The sequence below is a fragment of the Xenopus laevis genome, chromosome 9_10L (assembly GCF_017654675.1).
Source record: "Xenopus laevis strain J_2021 chromosome 9_10L, Xenopus_laevis_v10.1, whole genome shotgun sequence".
Lineage (NCBI taxonomy): Eukaryota > Metazoa > Chordata > Amphibia > Anura > Pipidae > Xenopus > Xenopus laevis.
Window position 1 is genome coordinate 97,007,210 of NC_054387.1, and position 19,612 is coordinate 97,026,821.

Genomic DNA, 19,612 nt, shown 5'->3' on the forward strand with positions numbered 1-19,612 from the left:
CTTGGAGTTCCATGACATGTATAATAGCACTTGGCATCTGGTCATGGAAATCCTTGGAAACTAATAACCTCCTCATATTTTACGGCAGGGGGTACATAATTAAATATATAATAAGGGTTATAATGTCACAAGGGGCCTAATTTTGCTATGTTATCGGCTGCTTGCTAATGGCCACTCACTAGTAATCCTATTGCATTCCTCCACTAACACCGCCAAAGGTGTATGCTATGCCCCTGGAGCTTGGTGCCTAACACCTGGGAGAATTCTATTTAAATATAAAAACAACTATATATTATTCTACATTTGTTAATATGCATATACCTACATATGTTAATATAGTAACAAAGATGGTTAAAAAGTGAGTATTATTAAATTGGCATATAAACCTGTATGTTTTTAATTTAAAATCTCTTTGCATTTCTGTTTGTGAGCCAAACTGCAGGAAAACATTTAATAAAAATTGTAATTCCCAAATATGATTGTAGTTTTGGCATACATAGGTGGTATTAGCTGCCAAATATATAAAGCATGTTGTTATTCAAAGCAAAATGAGAGAATAACCACAATAAAACAAATAAAAATTGCACTTTTTGTAATATTAATTATTACGATTATAATACTTTTCTTTAATTTAAATATTTAGGATGTTAAATATATTGCTCATCTGTGAAGGTTAGATACCAAGAAATTAGAATAATATTTAACATGCAGCATCTCAAACACTCTTATGATATGAACTTAGAGTAACCCTCATGTTTAACAAACAGCGTTATGTTCTTTGGTTCACAAGGATACGTCTTAGGACAAGATAATATATGACCTTTGATATTTAATTGCACAAGGAACAGATGAAAGCATCAATCAATATTGTGCAGAAGGAAGTTGCAGGTTCACTACTTTTTTCTATTATTACTGCATTGTTTATATTATTTGGAGACGCAATGATAAGTGACTTCCTGACATTTGCTTGAGACATTCAAAGGTATATATATTTAGTAGAATCGAAGAACTTCATTAATTTTGTATGTGTTTGTAAATATTCAGAATATATGGTTTATGTGTTGAAATTCATTTAAATCTGGGGCCTATTTACTAACATTCTAATTACTATTTTTTTTTTACAAATCATATTAATTGTCTAAAAATGTGTGTTTATATTTTCATTACCCTAAAACTAGAAATGTTTAAAACTCTTTCCAAGTAAAAGCAGTACAGGTCCCATAGAAATTAGTGGGAACTGTGCTGATCCAATGATATTGAACCTTTTTTTTTGCCATTCAGACTTTTAGAGAATTTTGGATTTTTTTTAGTATTTGTCTGAAAAAAACTCCACATTTTAGTGGTTTTAGAAATTTTCAGATTTTTTTTAGCAGATCTTTCGGCTTTTTTTTTACATTTGGGGTTTTTATTTTCTGATCTTTAATAAATGAAATGGCATTCGTAGTTTAAGAGAAAACGTGTTACTGAATATTAATGAATATTAATTAACATTCTCAAATAAATTTTTAACATAATTTGTAACATAATTTTCAATTGATAAATTGTAGTTTTACAAAAATACAATCAGTCCTTAAAGGAATTTGCTTTCTATGGCCCTTGGTGTCTCAATCATTCCATATAAAAATGACACATTTCATTGTCTAGTACATAATTTCTATAAACATATAGATTTTTTCCTAATAAACAGAAGTCTACCACTATATAATAGAAAGTAAATCTAGAAATATTACAGGGTTAGAATATGCTCAAATCAATGTATGTTTTTAGTAAACCCGCATGAAGACTGAGCATGCAGTTTATTTCGTTTCTGAAAGCAAACAACAAGTAGAAGATAACATAGCACACATCAACTAAACCTCGCACACTCTCTCTCAAAAAACAAAACAACATAAAGCCCAATAAAGCAGCATCCCTGCAAATTGTATCAATGAAAACAGCTATAGAAAATCCTCCTGAATAAGTTGGAATATAATCTAACCAAAGCCTCATCTACTAAGCTCAACAGAACAAATACATGGTTAATGAACAGACTCTATTAACAATATATAAACAAAGCAATAGCATACTAGAGATATTGCCAGTGAGTTTAGCAAGTGTAGGGACCCATAGGGTTAATATACCCCTATGGCTTTAATTCCCTACCCCTCCTACTTTCTCCCTAGTTGCTGGGCAGATAGTCATGTAGCTAAATGTAATTTGCATATCCAAGTTATTGGCCAGGAGCAGAAACGTAACTAGAGGGGGGCGGGCCCTGGCGCAGGATGCGCAGCCGGGCCCCCCGCCCCCCTCCATACACCAGGAACTGGCCGGGAATATGCGGCGCAAAGCGGCGCGTGGACTGCCGGGGGGGCCCTGAGGGGGTGCGGGTCCTGGCCCGCTCGCACCCCCTGCTCCCCCGATAGTTCCGCCACTGGCCAGGAGGCACTGTGACCACACCCTGTCACACTTGGTTTAGTGAGAGAGAAGAGGTGGATGTTCTTTGGCTTCTGGTTGCTGACACAGCTGGATGATCCAGGGAGCCTGAGTGCAACAAGGCCCAGTAAAGCCATGTGTCCTAGAGGGACCATACCTCTAGAGAGATAAGTCGGGGAGCAGGGACCCCTTGAATGAGGCCAGCTAGAGATAGGTTACTACCTGTAATAGGACTCTCTAGGAGATTAAGACAGGTATGTTAAGTAGCAAGAACAGATTGGCTTCGACTAGGAGGATAGCAAGGAGTTAGCTCTCCCCTCAGTTAAGACTGGCCTGTAGTATAGGGACACAGCCTAATAGGGAACTAGGGCTAGTGAGTTCCCTGATCCAACGTGTGGGATCCAGTTCATGGTTATGAGATCCTGAGGGTGTATCTATCCTGGTGTGATGCTATCACCTCAGGGAGTTCCAATATGCTGTCTCTGAGGGACATGTTGTAGCCATGTCATGATTGTCTGCTGGACATCTGTGACTTTTTAAGTACAACCCTGTGGATCATTTGTCTCTGACAAATAAAAGTTTTATTCTGTTTGATTGCAAGAATCTCCTGGCACCCATTTCTTTATTGGTTGAAGCACAGTAGTTGTAGTTAAACGACATCACACCTTTAAGCTTCCATTTAGCAAAGGCCCAAGCCTGAAGTGTTAAGAATCACGTGTAACCCATACTCTAGTGAACTAGCTGGTGATTAACCCTGTTGGTCTGTATAGCCCAAATAGTGTTATACTGCAAGTATTACAGTACCCCATAAATCTTTAGAAATCATCTAACATTTTCATGATATATAGATAACAAAACAGTGTACTAAAATACAAAATATAAGAGACATAATTTTATTACAATGCTGTGATCATTTACACAATATTTCCAATTCATGAGTAACCATAAATTGATGATTTTTGAAGCCAGTACCTAGGAGTTTTACACTGGTGCTGAAACACATAATGTTTCCTGTACTATATTCCTAGTTTTATGTTCTCCAGAATTTTAGTTATTGCACATCTCTGGCTAAAATGTTTTTTGATGATTTTTTTTTTTCAATTGGGTATAATTATCATTACTTCTGTAGGTGCCAGGGAGGTAACTACCCACTATTTTCTGTTTTTAAGCACTGGGTGGTAATTAATTTGTCCAGTCCCTGAAAATATCTCACTTAAAGGAGACTGGGATTTGATTGTGCCTGGAAACTTGCACCAAGAAAATTAAAAAAGCAATGGGTGTCCACAGAAATTTTTCCAAGGGGGGAGCAATAAGCTAATATTACATAGGGTAGAATCCCACTGAAGATTAACCTATTCGTGCAGTAGATAAATTAATTTTGCATAATATGGTCATTCATACACTTCTAGCTAAATTCATTTTTATTCATGAAAACTTTTACAACTGTTATTATTTAATGCTACTCTGTTGTGCTCAGAATATGTGGCAGACTTAAATTATAACCTGCTTTTCACATATTTAGGAATCAGGAAATTTCACATTCAGAACACACTTCCTCCCTCCTAAGCCCTCCCACTAACACGGAAACTGCTTGGGGATCCACTAAATCCACTATTTTCAGATTTGGCTGAAACCTGAATCCTTCGTGAAAGAATTAGCCAAATACCGAACCGAATTAGAACACTAATTTACATATGCAAATCAAGGAGAGGAGGGTAGAAAGAGAACAGCACACTTAGCACACAGTTAAAACATTTTTTACTTCCTTGCTTGTGTGATGAAAAGTCACTTGATCTTAAGGATTCATATTCAGTTCGGCCAGGCATGTGGATTTGGCCGAATCCTAATCCTACTGAAAAAGGCAGAATCCTGGCTGAATACCAAACCTAATCCTGAATTAAGTGCATCTCTAGTAACAGCCAATGAACACTCCACAAAGCATGCATCTTCTTTCCTCAGTGAATCCCCCTGCAAAGGCTATAGGTAAGATGCTGCTTAACAATAAACTTCAGGCTTCCCTTCAATTCCTCCTTTGTCCCTTCCAATGTCAATGTGTGAGTAAAAGGTTACTAAAGAATGTTTTGTGTTGTTGGGAATGAAATTTACAAACAATTTCTTGCAACTACACTGTAGCTGAAAAAGTCAGGGTGGGGCAACTGCCCCCTCTTGCCCTCTTCTGCAGACTCCCATGTACAAAGCACTTTATTTTAAAATGTATAGTTTTGTCTACTGATGCCTTTTGGCTGAAAAACAGGTTGGGGAAAATTGACCCCATCAGCTCCTGATATAAGTAAATGACAAACACCCAGTATGAAGCACACCAGGCAACCTCGGCTGATAAAATGCTCAAGCTGAGTGCTGAAAGGCTGACAGGGGATTTCTTCTGCAACTGTTTCCCACTGGATGGCAGACAAAACACCTCATAAGTCTAAATGTCCTACTCTTCTCAAGTCACAAGTGTACTGGAGACGTACTGTAATTCAATAGAACTCTCAAAACATAATTTCTGATTACCTATAAAATGTGTATAAATGTTTAAAAGAGAGACAGAACTGCTTTAATATTGTTGCTTTTGCACGTTTTACACAATTTAAACCATAAAAACCATACAAATAACCATTTTATCAAACATGCTGAAAAATATACATTTGCATATTTCTCACTGTTAATGTTATTGCATTGTAAATTAAAACATTCAATAAATATTGAAATCACTTGAAATTAAATCAGATGGGCCTCCACAAATTATAGTGCTTTGTGACAGCTGAATATTGATTAGGCACTTTCATCAGAATATTAAGGTTTTGTCTATTTGAAAGCAATAGAAATAGTGGATTGAGGGGAGCGATTAACAATAACCCGGATATTAATCAACTGAATGTCAGTTTGAATTTTTATTTAGAAAATCCCTTCTACATGCACAAAGCACTGAACATTTAAGGGGACCTGTCACACTAAGAAATACTTCCAAATTCTATTTTAGCATGTTAGTCAAGCAAAATAAACTTTACTTGCACTATATACAGTAAATTATTTAAATCTTGTTCCCTTCAATCTGGGAATTGCACAATCACAGCAAGCAGACAGACGCCATTTTGTAACCACTGTAATTAAGGCTCATTTTCTATCACCCCCAAAGTTTATGCTCCAGAGTGGAGTACCTGATGCACATGCCCATGCACTTTCAAAAGGCCAGTTGTGTTCTAAATATGTATGATTTGATTTCCCGTCAATTTTCTCTCCAAGTAGGGCTTAAAACTTCCTTGGGACACCCCACTGTGTTGTGCAGGAACTATGATATAAAGAAGATTAGGAAATGTTTAGGAAAAAATGTGAAGTGAAGGGTTAATCAGTCCCATTTTTCTTTGCTGAAATATTTGTGAAACAGAGGAAAGAATCTGCAAAATGCATCGAAGTCAATGGACTTTTTTTTGCAACAACTTTTTATTTGCTGTATTTCAGTGAAATACATGGAATTTATTTCCAGCAACTTTTTTTTTTTGGGGGGGGGGCACATTTTTCCACGTACATTGGGCTCTACATGAGTTTTTGTCATCACATTTTTTTTGCTGTGGAATTTTGCGTCACTTCCATAAAATCACTTCCATAAAAATGTTCACCAATGGTGTTTGTGGCATTTTGCAGTAAATCCATAATTGACGAAAAATGTTGTTCATCACTAGTTAAGGGAACTCAATGTGTGAAAAATAATGAGCCAAAATAGTAATAAGAATACTACAGTACATCTTAGTGCAGCAAAAAAATGCAGAGATTAAATAGGCCACTAAAATTTGGGTCTGATCTGAACATGTTCACACAAATCTTATTTCTATTGCTCTGTAATACTTTGCAATGCAATAAAAAATATACTCAACTTAATATGATGCACACTAATGCTATAAAATCATTCTATTCAATACTTTATCTTATGTTGGGCATAAGATGATGAAACCAAATGGGTCACATAGCATTTTACCTGGCACAAAGGAGAAACTTCCTACTAAACAATTGTTACTTAAAGCAGAGCACAAGCTATCATTCAATTAATTTTGTTGCCTGGCATCGACACCATTAGGAAAAGTTTGACCTAATTATGGCTTTTTGTGCATTATGCCCTTTAAGCAGATGGATGCAGAAAAAGGGTCATAAAATATTATTAAAAATGACATTCCTTGTCCTTGACATTCCTATCTTTTGAAATTGAATTATTGTACTTATTATAAATAATACCTTCACTGAAATAGACCATTGTTGGTTGAGAGGAGAAGCATAAATAACTAGTTTTAACACAGTTTGCTAGTTAATGTATGATACATTTTTTATTAAGAAAATGTTTTAATTAATAAATTATATAATAATACATTAACAAAAATATCATGTGGCAAAAGGAGAAAAGAATATAGGTATTTTTCTGTATCATGTAGGTTTCTTCAAACTTAAAAGGGTAGATCACTGTTGGGCGAATTTATTCGCCAGGCGGGAATTTGTGGCAAATTCCTGCAAAAATTCGTTGGCATAAAAAAAAATGGACGCTGGCGAATGTGCGTCAAAAACTAAAAGCTGGCACAGTTTTGTGAATTTTCCGCGTTTCACAAATTTCGAGGGTAATTTTTTGGGAAAGTGAAACGGCCCAAATTCTACAATCACTATAGATAACATTAAAATTAACTTTTAGTATGATTTATACAGCAGTATTCACAATGTGCAGTTAGTCTTAAGGTTTTGTATGTATTTTTTATTTATGCAACTCTTAAGTTTAGAATAAACTGTAATCTAAATATAACAACAATAAAATTTAAACATTATAGTCATTGCAATTATTTTTCAAAAATAATCATCCATCCATCCATCTGAAAGTTATTTTGAATAGGTTCATCTATAACATACTGAAACCTAATATAAAGGTGAGCATCTTTTACAAAGACTGTTTTAATAAAATAACATCTTGCAATTTAAACTTTTAAATTTAATTCTGAAGGTCCCCCTTTTGCTAGGATCTATTTGACCTTTGGACTACAAACTTTGGCTATATAAGGTAAAATACCCCACTTCCTTTAGATATTAGTTCATACAGTTGGGCTTATGTAGGGGTGCATAAACACCATCATCAATTTACCTGATTTTACAAATAGAAGGGAAACCATTAAAACTCAGATGAACCCACTTCCCAAAGCACCAGTCTGAAACTTGGGATCCTTTTAAAGCAGGTGTAGGCTGGGTCCACAAGAGCCAAAGGCCCATTGGTTTTTTCCTGGTGTCCCACCAGCCCAGTCTGACCCTATCCTTCTCTGAGCAGCAGCTCATTATCAGAGGGATTCTTATCAGACGGCTTCTCGGTGGACATTTGATTCATTTTATAAGATCCACACCCCTATTCATCGAGCCCATGTTACTTTAAAGGGGTGGGGAACTGCTCCCTGTGAAGAGAGACAGACTGTTATGATTTCTAAAAGACAGGTATATTTTGCCTTTAATATTTAATAATATATTAAAGGCAAAATATACCTGCCTAATATATACTATTTGTCAACATCAACTAACTCCATGCCACTGGGGAGATAATTATCCTGTCCTAGTATTTGTCCTGTTACTATTTTTAGTGTTTTGTGGGATGGAGTATTTTAAATGCCTGGCTGTATATTTTTGTCCTGATTTTGCTTATATATATAGTATTATAATTATTTTCCAGGGATTCGGAGAACAAACCTAATATAATGCTGTATTATGTTATATTAAAGGTCATAGCAAATTATACATTACCACTCCATAATTAATTCTCTTGACATAGACCCTGCACACTAAATATTATATGCTAATAGTGTAAACATTCTTGAAAATTAAACCTCAATAATTGATTGTAGGGATACTCAAAGATACAGTACATGGTAAGACAGATAGTAAAGTATTGTATACTGATTCATATTCAATAAATGTAAAACTGTTCAAAAGTATTTGCTCATTGTCCCCTCTCATGGGGACCTATAATAACACTGCTCATCACATATATCTGTGAGGGAATATAGGCCAATAGAAACCCCCTGGATCATGGGTGGAATTTAAGTAAAATAGTGAATACCATCAATATGGAGTGTAGTGGGATGAACTATATTTTGTGTTAATAGGAAAAATATTATAAAGGCAAACTCTAATAACATAATGTAGATCTACACTAGTCCAGATACAAATTGGCGAAACAAAAAAAAAAAATATTTAAAACTGTATGTAATTTCTTAATAAAGCAGGCTCCATTACATTTTCCTCTGGGCACCATTTTAAATTATTTTGGTTAAATCAAATAAAAACAAACCAGACCATGAAAGGGCACCTAACCCAAATCAACAAGGGACAAGAATGGAGTAAGTGCCTACATTTAACACATAATATCAACGATGATACTGGCTACAGATGACACAATAGATCACAGGTACAGGACACATTCAATGGTGATGCTGATACCAATCGTCAAACTTACCTGAGAGTTCTCCCTACTTGTAATGGGTGAATCTGTCTGAAAATTTGTGAAATGGATTGAAGTCAATGGGCGTCCAGAGAATTTTGCTGCGCAACAATTTTATACGTGCAACAATTTTTGAACCAATTGACAATTATTATACACGTGTGAATTTTGCCGCACAACTAATTTTTTTATGTTGCAGCGGATTTTTCACCAGTGAATTTTTGACGCAGCTAGACGCAGAAATTTGTAAGAGAATCCATTTATTCTACCATCACTACTCCCTACAATATTGGACATCTAAAAACTTTCTGATAAGGCTGAGAGATTTAGGAGGTTATTTACTAAACTCCATATTTCATGTTTTCAGAGTTTTTGGCCAAAAAGCACAAGAAATTCCCTGGAGTTTTCGGTGAAAAATCTGAAAAAATCGTGAAAATATGATCTCTTTCCCGCAAAGCAAATTTTTGGGAAAATGTAATAATAAATAAGCGTAAAAAACCTGAGCAGATTTGATCAGAGTTTGTAGCAGAAAATATTGAGTTAAAATCGGACTTTGATAAATAACCCCCTAAGGGTCCTAATGTCAAATCACTGTTAGGGGACTATTTATCATGCTGTGTAAAATTGGAGGAAAACATCACCAGTGATTTTGCCCAAATCAATTAGTCACCTACAAGTTAGAAAACAAAAGCAAAGATTTAATTGGTTGCTGTGTTTAACAACACTGGTGATGTTTTCCAACATTGCACTTGAGGAATGAGTCAAACATCTTTATTCCCACCAAAGTTTTCCCCTGCCCTAAAATGTCAAAATAAAATGTTTAGCAAGCTTTAGATGAGTAATAATCAATACAAAAAACCCTTTAGGTGTTATTATGACTCATACACAAAAATATACCTTTTTGATCTTTATTCAAATGGTATGTAAAGGTGATGTAATTGAGCACAAAACAAGAAAATTTTACTTAATTTCAATAATCTATTCAGCAAAAAAAAAAAAAAATGAACAGATACAATATGCTATTTCCTTCTGTGTAAAATGTATACCCATAGGTCTATCACTTGGATTTCCCCTGTTTGTCAGAAATAACCTCAAGTAGGTGGTTCTTATAACTGTCCACAAGCTACCATAGCTGGAAGAAATATTACTGCAATTTTTCTGCAGTAATATTTCTTCCAGCTATGATAGCTTGAAGTATTATATTAATTTTATGGTAGCTTGTGTATTATTTAATGGTTTCCTTCAGCATGTTGATTTAGATCAGAGCTTTTACATGGCCATTCCAGAACTTTCCCTTTCTTTATTTCAGCCATTCCCTGTTTTGTATTAAATCAGCATTCCAGATAAATATATAGAAACACAAGTATTCTCACAAACACTGACCAAGCCTTAAAATGGTATCTAATCTTAATTAATGTATATTAGCAACATTTATCCTGCACAAGTTTCATTTCAGTTTACAGACAAAATTGGCAGAGAACCAACAGCTTATTAAACTGACAGTTTATATAGGTATATAAAGAATGTGAGTTTCCTTCTGTACAAGTAGCTCGAACTTTCAAAGAGAGATCTGTTTTCATCTGACTGCTAACCTTACATAAAATATGGCCTATAATAACATTAAATTCCCATTAATTGATCAAGCCCAGACCTTTTTTGCTGTATCAGGATTGTATACAAATAATATTATCAACTGTATAGTTTGTTTATCCACATTAGTAGCACTCCAAATAGATGTAGACTTATACATGAACACTTTTGCCAATATTATGTTCTGTGGACAATAAAATATAGTCTATTTGTCTGAGATATTAAAATGATACTGACAGAGCCTGCACAAAGAATCCCCATTGTATCCTGGGGACACTGCCTTTTAGAAAATTAGTGCAGGAAATGTTATAGCTACTGTACTTAGAGCCAGAGCATCACAAAACACACATTACTTTCAACATAGATTATTTTTATGAGAAATTGTCCTCCCAAGGACCCCCTGGTTTTTCAAGATACATTAGAACTTTCCTGTACAACCCTTACTGTACCAGTTTAATGAATGCAAAAATATGCATGCTCCAGTCTGCTACTAATCAAAATAACAAGGAAGGCATATGGCCTCCATATTAAAATGTAAAGTGCAGAAAGCTGCACAGTTCAATATGATACAAATGAATAGCTAGGGTTTTGCATGGAGATTTGCATTAAAATTCTGATCTTGGTCAAGCGTATATGTTTTTTTAAAGCATCAGGAATCTATAGAGACACATGAGCTCATTTGTAATTTGGCCAAATTAGCAATACCCCATATAAATTGTATGTGCACGGGGGTCACTTTTGCACAGGTAAAGTACACAGGGTTTCAAACATCACAAGTAGCAGTCTTACTGACAAAGAATTTGTCCCTTATCAAAGACTCACAGCCACACTTGGGCACATTAATGCCATACAAGTAAATACTAGACACACTCGCAGCCCCTTGGAGAGTTCCCGTGCTGATTTAGCAGCAGCTTGCACCTCCGTACCTGTCAGGAACAGCCAGGAATCGAACCCTGGTCCCTGTTGTTGGGAGGCTCTGCATTACCAGGGTGAGCCACTGGAGGATCTCTGTCCTCATGTTAGACACTGCTCTGGACAGACTTGAAATATATTCTTTCTCCCCTGCCTCATTATCCACATGTGTCTTCCATTCCCAATTAATGACCCTTTATAAGCCTGTCCCTGCCCTAAGATCCTGGCTTGATTATCTGAGCTCCTGAGCCCGATCCAGCCCCTTACTTGCGACTCCTGATTCCTGACTCCTGACTCCTGTGTCCCCTGCCTGGTTCCTGTGTTCCCTGCCTCGACTCCTGATTCCTGTTCCCACCTGGTTCCTAATTCCTTTCTCTGTGGATTCCCTGGTTTGACCTTCGGCCTGTTATCTCGACCCTGCTTGAACGCTGCCTGCCTTTGACCTTGCCTTCTCTTTGGACCTTGCTTGCCTGCCGCCTGCCCAGACCTTCTCCGCCTGTTTATTGGACTTTGCTTTGCCTTTACCCAGGTTGTATCTTTCAGTTTATGATATTTCATTCATCTCCATTAAAAACTCCTTTATCATAACATGGCTTTTGCTGTTAAACCTGCAGTAAATGTGTATCACCTGGGTTATCCAGCATATAGGCTCCATTCAACAGCACCCAAACCTGACAGTATAATCAAGCCACACAATAAGGAGCCTGCTGTTAACCCCTCTATATCACCTGAACAGGGTGAACTGCAACTCTCTGCTCAGTGGCTCTCATCAGTTAAAAAATATGAAGGAGAAGAGGGAACTTTTTCTGACTTTCTACTCGCATGTAAGAAATTTGCCTCTATTCCTTTTGTCAAGCAGACTCCAGACTCTATGAAGAGCAGACTCGTTATAATATTCCTCTTAGGGGGTAAAGCACAAGAGTGGGCAGAGGCTTGCATTGATGAAGAAGCTCACTTTTTGGAAGACCCCTGTTCTTTTCTTTCTTTTTTGAAAACAACCTTCACGGGTGATTTATGGCCAGTCCCTTCCGACATTTTTTCCTCCTCAAGTTCTCCTGTCGTTCAAGGCTTTGTTAAGCCATTTCAACTTACCCCTCCAGTGCCAAGATATTCCCAACTTGTTGGCCTCAAAAATATCTATCAACCTGTTATACCCTATGACGAGAGTGAGGAAGAGGAAAGTTATTGGGAGGATATTTATGACGAGAGTGACTATGATGCCTGTAATGATGAAGACTGGGAAGATGTGGAGTCAGACGATGAAGTTCAAACTGCATTTACCACTAAATTTAAGGGTCGGTCAGTCTCCCAGTATCTGCCTGCAATGCACTCTCCAGCTATCTCCCAGTCTGCTTCTAAGCCTGTTGCTTTCCATAAATCAGCCTCCCTGGGTCTCAGGCCTGAACCACAGTTTATTTCTTTTTCTAATATACCACGGCCGGCTTCCCAGCCAAACTTCTCTCCCATCCCAGGCTCTGTGCCAGCAGCCCAGCCGGTTCCAGCAGCCCAGCCGGTTCCAGCAGCCCAGCCGGTTCCAGCAGCCCAGCCGGTTCCAGTGATGGCTTCCCAGTCGGTTCCAGCAGCCCAGTCGGTTCCAGCAGCCCAGTCGGTTCCAGCAGCCCAGCCGGTTCCAGCAGCCCAGCCGGTTCCAGCAGCCCAGCCGGTTCCAGCAGCCCAGCCGGTTCCAGCAGCCCAGCCGGTCCAGCAGCCCAGCCGGTCCCAGCAGCCCAGCCGGTCCCAGCAGCCCAGCCGGTCCCAGCAGCCCAGCCGGTCCCAGCAGCCCAGCCGGTCCCAGCAGCCCAGCCGGTCCCAGCAGCCCAGCCGGTCCCAGCAGCCCAGCCGGTCCCAGCAGCCCAGCCGGTCCCAGCAGCCCAGCCGGTCCCAGCAGCCCAGCCGGTCCCAGCAGCCCAGCCGGTCCCAGCAGCCCAGCCGGTCCCAGCAGCCCAGCCGGTCCCAGCAGCCCAGCCGGTCCCAGCAGCCCAGCCGGTCCCAGCAGCCCAGCCGGTCCCAGCAGCCCAGCCGGTCCCAGCAGCCCAGCCGGTCCCAGCAGCCCAGCCGGTCCCAGCAGCCCAGCCGGTCCCAGTGATGGCTTCCCAGCCGGTCCCAGTGATGGCTTCCCAGCCGGTCCCAGTGATGGCTTCCCAGCCGGTTCCCCGAAAGCTGCCTCCCGTGCCGGTTCCCCGAAAGCTGCCTCCCGTGCCGGTTCCCCGAAAGCTGCCTCCTGTGCCAGCAGCCTTCCAGCCTGCATCTCCTGTGCCAGCAGCCTTCCAGCCTGCATCTCCTGTGCCAGCAGCCTTCCAGCCTGCATCTCCTGTGCCAGCAGCCTTCCAGCCTGCATCTCCTGTGCCAGCAGCCTTCCAGCCTGCATCTCCTGTGCCAGCAGCCTTCCAGCCTGCATCTCCTGTGCCAGCAGCCTATGGGCCCAAGGACAAATCCACCTTCACTGCATTGAGATCCAATGGTTCTGATGCAACAGATACTACTGGACTCATTGTCATATATGGTGGTCATTCTGCTATCCTGGGCAACTCACCTGTAATGGGTGACTTGGCTGTTTCCTCTGCTCAGTTGGCTGACTCCTGCAATTCCTCTCCTGCTATGGGTGATGCTCCCGACCCTGGCTACTCCTCTATTCTGGCTCCCGATCCTGGCAACTTACCTGTTTGGACTCCTGCATCATGTGGTCCCCCGGTTCCAGAAGTGGCATCAGGTGGTCCCCCGGTTCCAGAAGTGGCATCAGGTGGTCCCCCGGTTCCAGAAGTGGCATCAGGTGGTCCCCCGGTTCCAGAAGTGGCATCAGGTGGTCCCCCGGTTCCAGAAGTGGCATCAGGTGGTCCCCCGGTTCCAGAAGTGGCATCAGGTGGTCCCCCGGTTCCAGAAGTGGCATCAGGTGGTCCCCCGGTTCCAGAAGTGGCATCAGGTGGTCCCCCGGTTCCAGAAGTGGCATCAGGTGGTCCCCCGGTTCCAGAAGTGGCATCAGGTGGTCCCCCGGTTCCAGAAGTGGCATCAGGTGGTCCCCCGGTTCCAGAAGTGGCATCAGGTGGTCCCCCGGTTCCAGAAGTGGCATCAGGTGGTCCCCCGGTTCCAGAAGTGGCATCAGGTGGTCCCCCGGCTCCTGACTCTGGCAAATCCTCTTCGGCTCCTGACTCTGGCAAATCCTCTTCGGCTCCTGACTCTGGCAAATCCTCTTCGGCTCCTGACTCTGGCAAATCCTCTTCGGCTCCTGACTCTGGCAAATCCTCTTCGGCTCCTGACTCTGGCAAATCCTCTTCGGCTCCTGACTCTGGCAAATCCTCTTCGGCTCCTGACTCTGGCAAATCCTCTTCGGCTCCTGACTCTGGCAAATCCTCTTCGGCTCCTGACTCTGGCAAATCCTCTTCGGCTCCTGACTCTGGCAAATCCTCTTCGGCTCCTGACCCTGGCAACTCCTCTTCGGCTCCTGACCCTGGCAACTCCTCTTCGGCTCCTGACCCTGGCAACTCCTCTTCGGCTCCTGACCCTGGCAACTCCTCTTTGGCTCCTGACCCTGGCAACTCCTCTTTGGCTCCTGACCCTGGCAACTCCTCTTTGGCTCCTGACCCTGGCAACTCCTCTTTGGCTCCTGACCCTGGCAACTCCTCTTTGGCTCCTGACCCTGGCAACTCCTCTTTGGCTCCTGACCCTGGCAACTCCTCTTTGGCTCCTGACCCCGGCAACTCCTCTTTGGCTCCTGACCCTGGCAACTCCTCTTCTGATTTGGCTCCTAGTTTATTTGGATTCATTTATTTCCACTGGTTTCAAGTCTATTTAAGAATATTCATTTTTTACTTTGTTTTCCTGTCCATATCCATACAGTTTTCCCATTGGTTTCTCAGTCCCACTTTAAATTATCTGGCTTTGACTGTGGACAATGATATGAATCAGAGACGTTTAAATGCTTGCTTGGACAATCTAGCTACTGCATCATTTCAAGAGTTTACTAAAAGGAACTTTCTCTTTGAACTCATGTACCCACCTGACCCTGGGATCGCCCTGAGGTCGATCCTTTGGGTGGGGGTAATGTCAGGAACAGCCAGGAATCGAACCCTGGTCCCTGTTGTTGGGAGGCTCTGCATTACCAGGGTGAGCCACTGGAGGATCTCTGTCCTCATGTTAGACACTGCTCTGGACAGACTTGAAATATATTCTTTCTCCCCTGCCTCATTATCCACATGTGTCTTCCATTCCCAATTAATGACCCTTTATAAGCCTGTCCCTGCCCTAAGATCCTGGCTTGATTATCTGAGCTCCTGAGCCCGATCCAGCCCCTTACTTGCGACTCCTGATTCCTGACTCCTGACTCCTGTGTCCCCTGCCTGGTTCCTGTGTTCCCTGCCTCGACTCCTGATTCCTGTTCCCACCTGGTTCCTAATTCCTTTCTCTGTGGATTCCCTGGTTTGACCTTCGGCCTGTTATCTCGACCCTGCTTGAACGCTGCCTGCCTTTGACCTTGCCTTCTCTTTGGACCTTGCTTGCCTGCCGCCTGCCCAGACCTTCTCCGCCTGTTTATTGGACTTTGCTTTGCCTTTACCCAGGTTGTATCTTTCAGTTTATGATATTTCATTCATCTCCATTAAAAACTCCTTTATCATAACATGGCTTTTGCTGTTAAACCTGCAGTAAATGTGTATCACCTGGGTTATCCAGCATATAGGCTCCATTCAACAGCACCCAAACCTGACAGTACCAATTCTTTGGAGTAGCAGATAGTAGACAGTACGTATCCAACAGTTCTTTTAATTCTGAGCAGACCCTTATTTTCACAGCCTTCTGTGCTGCTTGATATAGGATTGTAGGAGGGGTATACCCTCCTTCTATGATTTTCCCAGGAATCATACTACAAAATGTAGATTTGTATACTTGTCAATATTGGTATAATTATAGACATGAAAATATTGTCCAGTTCACTGAGATGTTAAGAAGATCTTTACAGAGTTGCCCTAGGTACTTCTACAAAAGGAAACTATATTTTTTAAAAAAAACCAGGAAGGAAATAGTACAGCCATTTCAAGTTAGTGCCACATCACCCACAACATCACCAAGAGATGAGCTGCAGGCACTATGCAACTTATCTATCTTACGTATGGTATCTTACACCTTTACCAGTCACACCACTTCCAACATGCATTATCTTACAAAGAACAGGTATTCCCCAGAACCACTGGTTCCCAGGATACTCTATATAATCTATAGAGTTTTTAGAGCAAAGGTAGGCAACTCTTCTGGAAGGGTATTTAGTGGAGTGCTGGCCACGCTTATTAACTGCCCCCCCCCCCACCATAATTTGTGGCGCTGTACAGCAGAGGTCTGCCATACAATCCATTGGGAAAACCCACCAAAACAATGAAGAAATAAATGTAATTCATACAACTTTCCTGCATACATAATTTAAAAAATATAAACAGTTTTGTTGGTAAATCAGTGGCAGATTATGATAGGAAAGATTGTGGCAGTTGACCGTTTGTCACAAAGTGACAGCCCATTTATCTAAAATAATGACCCCTTTTCGCTACTTGTTGAACTACAAAAAAGTGACTTCCAGTGACTTCTAGGTGAAAGCAGGCAAATACAGAGAAAGCAAAATTAATGTCATTTTTTCATTGCATATAGAGTCAGTTTAATCATAACTGCAACGGACTTTTGGTCCTTGTTCTTCTTAGTTTTTGTGCCCCATACTACACTTGCAAATATATTCAAACTGATGGGAGCTTTTTCAATAACACAATATGAGGGATAATGTACAATGCCCCACTAAGAAGGTTATTTATCAAAGTGTGAATTTATCTCAATATTTTCTGCTACAAACTCCGATCAAATCCACACTGGTTTTTTATGCTTATTGATTATTACATTTTCCTGAAAATTTGTTTTGTGGGAAAAAATCTGAATTTCAAAATTTTTTGAATTTTTTTCATCTGATTTTCACGAATTTCACGATTTTTTCTGAATTTTCACCCGAAAACTCTGAAAACGTCGGGGTATTGCACGAAACCCAGCACACATCAAAAAATCATTGGGACTTCTCCCATTGATTGATATGCAACCTCGACAGGTCTGAGATGCTGGATTTTCAGATTTGGACTTTTACATACTCAGGGTTTAATAAATTCTGAAAAATTCATGATTTTTTTAAAAGTCTGATTTTATGAAAAAAATCACAAATTTTTCGTATTCAGAGTTTAGTAAATAAGTGCAAAGTTCAACAAAATGCCTTTCTAAATGGAAAGATTGTGTCCAATGCATTTTTACGCTTTTGATGCTACTGCCCTAAATGCCTCCCCCAATGTATGCAATAATGCTGGAATCATGGGGTTAAAAATGCACATTTAATACCGTTAAGGAGTTTTGTTGACATTCTAAACAGTATATTACAAGACATTTGCACTTAAGTTTTTCTTTTCAGCATTTGTCGTTTCTGTAAAACGTTTCTCCATTTTTAACAGCTGTGTAATGTGAGTTACTTTACATAAAACCTTTTCCATAAAATTAGTGTGTATTTGGGAAGAAAAGGGAGAACCATACAGAACTAAACCAGAATTGGCTTATAAAGCAGGCACATTAATCTTTTACCACTGGTTACCTCGTGACTTAATGGACCACAAATCTCCATCTGCTGCACTGCAGAAGCTAACTGGATTTCCATTTATTATAAATAATGAATGCATGTAAAAAGTCTCGTGCTTAGTGAATAAATAGTTTCCAAAACAGAAAGCAAGAGGACTATATGGCATAGTATCATAAACTTATTAGAACATGATGGGACATTAATCAAAGTTTTAGTCCCATTTAGAACTGGGTTGAAAAAAATAACTAATAATTTATTAATCAATTATTCTTCTACAACATATATGCCTTTTTTATTTGTTCTATATAAGCAAAATATTTTGTGTATTGTACAATTTCATGCCCCATTGAAAAGCTTGAATTCTCTGTCATAATTAATTTGCAACTTCACCATTATAACTATTCCTCTCAGAAACAGTTACAAATGCTACACAAATGAAAAAAATGTTCAGATAAATATTTTTTCATGTTACTATTAGATGCTTGTATGTTATAATATAACTGGAATATTACCATTTTATGTACATTGAAACCAGTGTATTTTGTTTGCATATTTATAAATCTGCATCCTCATGTTCATGCCCCTCCTTTAGTTGTCAATCCTATAGGCAGTTTCCTTGGTCCTTTGGTGCCCCTGGAGAAGGGGGAACTGCAATGCAGCAGTGCAATCTGGTAACATCACATGCAGTAGTTCATGCCTCTTTGTCATCAAGCCAACATCACATAATGACAATATCTAACTGAAATGTTTTTTAAAAGATGGTTACCTGAAAATCTGCTATATATTTCACTTATATCTTTTTTTACCCAAACTCAGGCAAGGATATTGTTTTTCAAGCAACACAATGTTTATCCCTAAGAGGTTGCTGAATAACTTGTGATAAAAGCTTATTGAAGCTCCTTATGGAAACAATATCACATCTTCTTAACGTGTTTCCACTTTCCTGTTTTTTGACCCTTAGTAGCACTCCATCTTGCTGATGTTTCCTTTTTATGGGTACTCTGCATTACACTTTCTTATTACAATTTCTTCTCTTCTTGCAATGTCTTGCTCTACATAATTGTAAACAATTCTCTTATTTCATTTTTCATTAACTCTTTCAGTATATTTATTTCAAATGCTTTTCACCATAGAGGACCATAATATATATTTGTTATGAGACCTCTGTTTAATTACAGCAGTTATTAAGCTCCCAAATGTTTAGAAAGTTATGCAATTAAAATAAAACATTTTGAACACTTTTCATTTGGTTCCAGCTCTAAACTCTAAAACTGGTGGACATGACTATGACTAGTTGCTCATAAGAAAATAGAAATTTGTCAGTACTTTGCAATATGAACACTGAGACTGTGCACAGCAGAACAATTTATTTCCAATGAGCATGCACAAAGTAAGATTTATGACTTTTGCTGCTTAGATGACATTCCTTAGAGCTGCAGAGCTAGAGCAAATTAAAGGCATCTGTGAATACTATAGGGCGTGTTTTGTTAATGAGAGAGAAGAGACAGAGATAATAAGAAGATAATTAAGGTAACAACTTGTGAAAAATTAAAGTGTTTCGGTCTTTCATTTTTGAGTCTCTAAGTATAAACTTTGTAGTTGTTAATTTAATTGCTGATGTTCACTGTATCCCTGAAGAATAGAAAGGATTAATCATC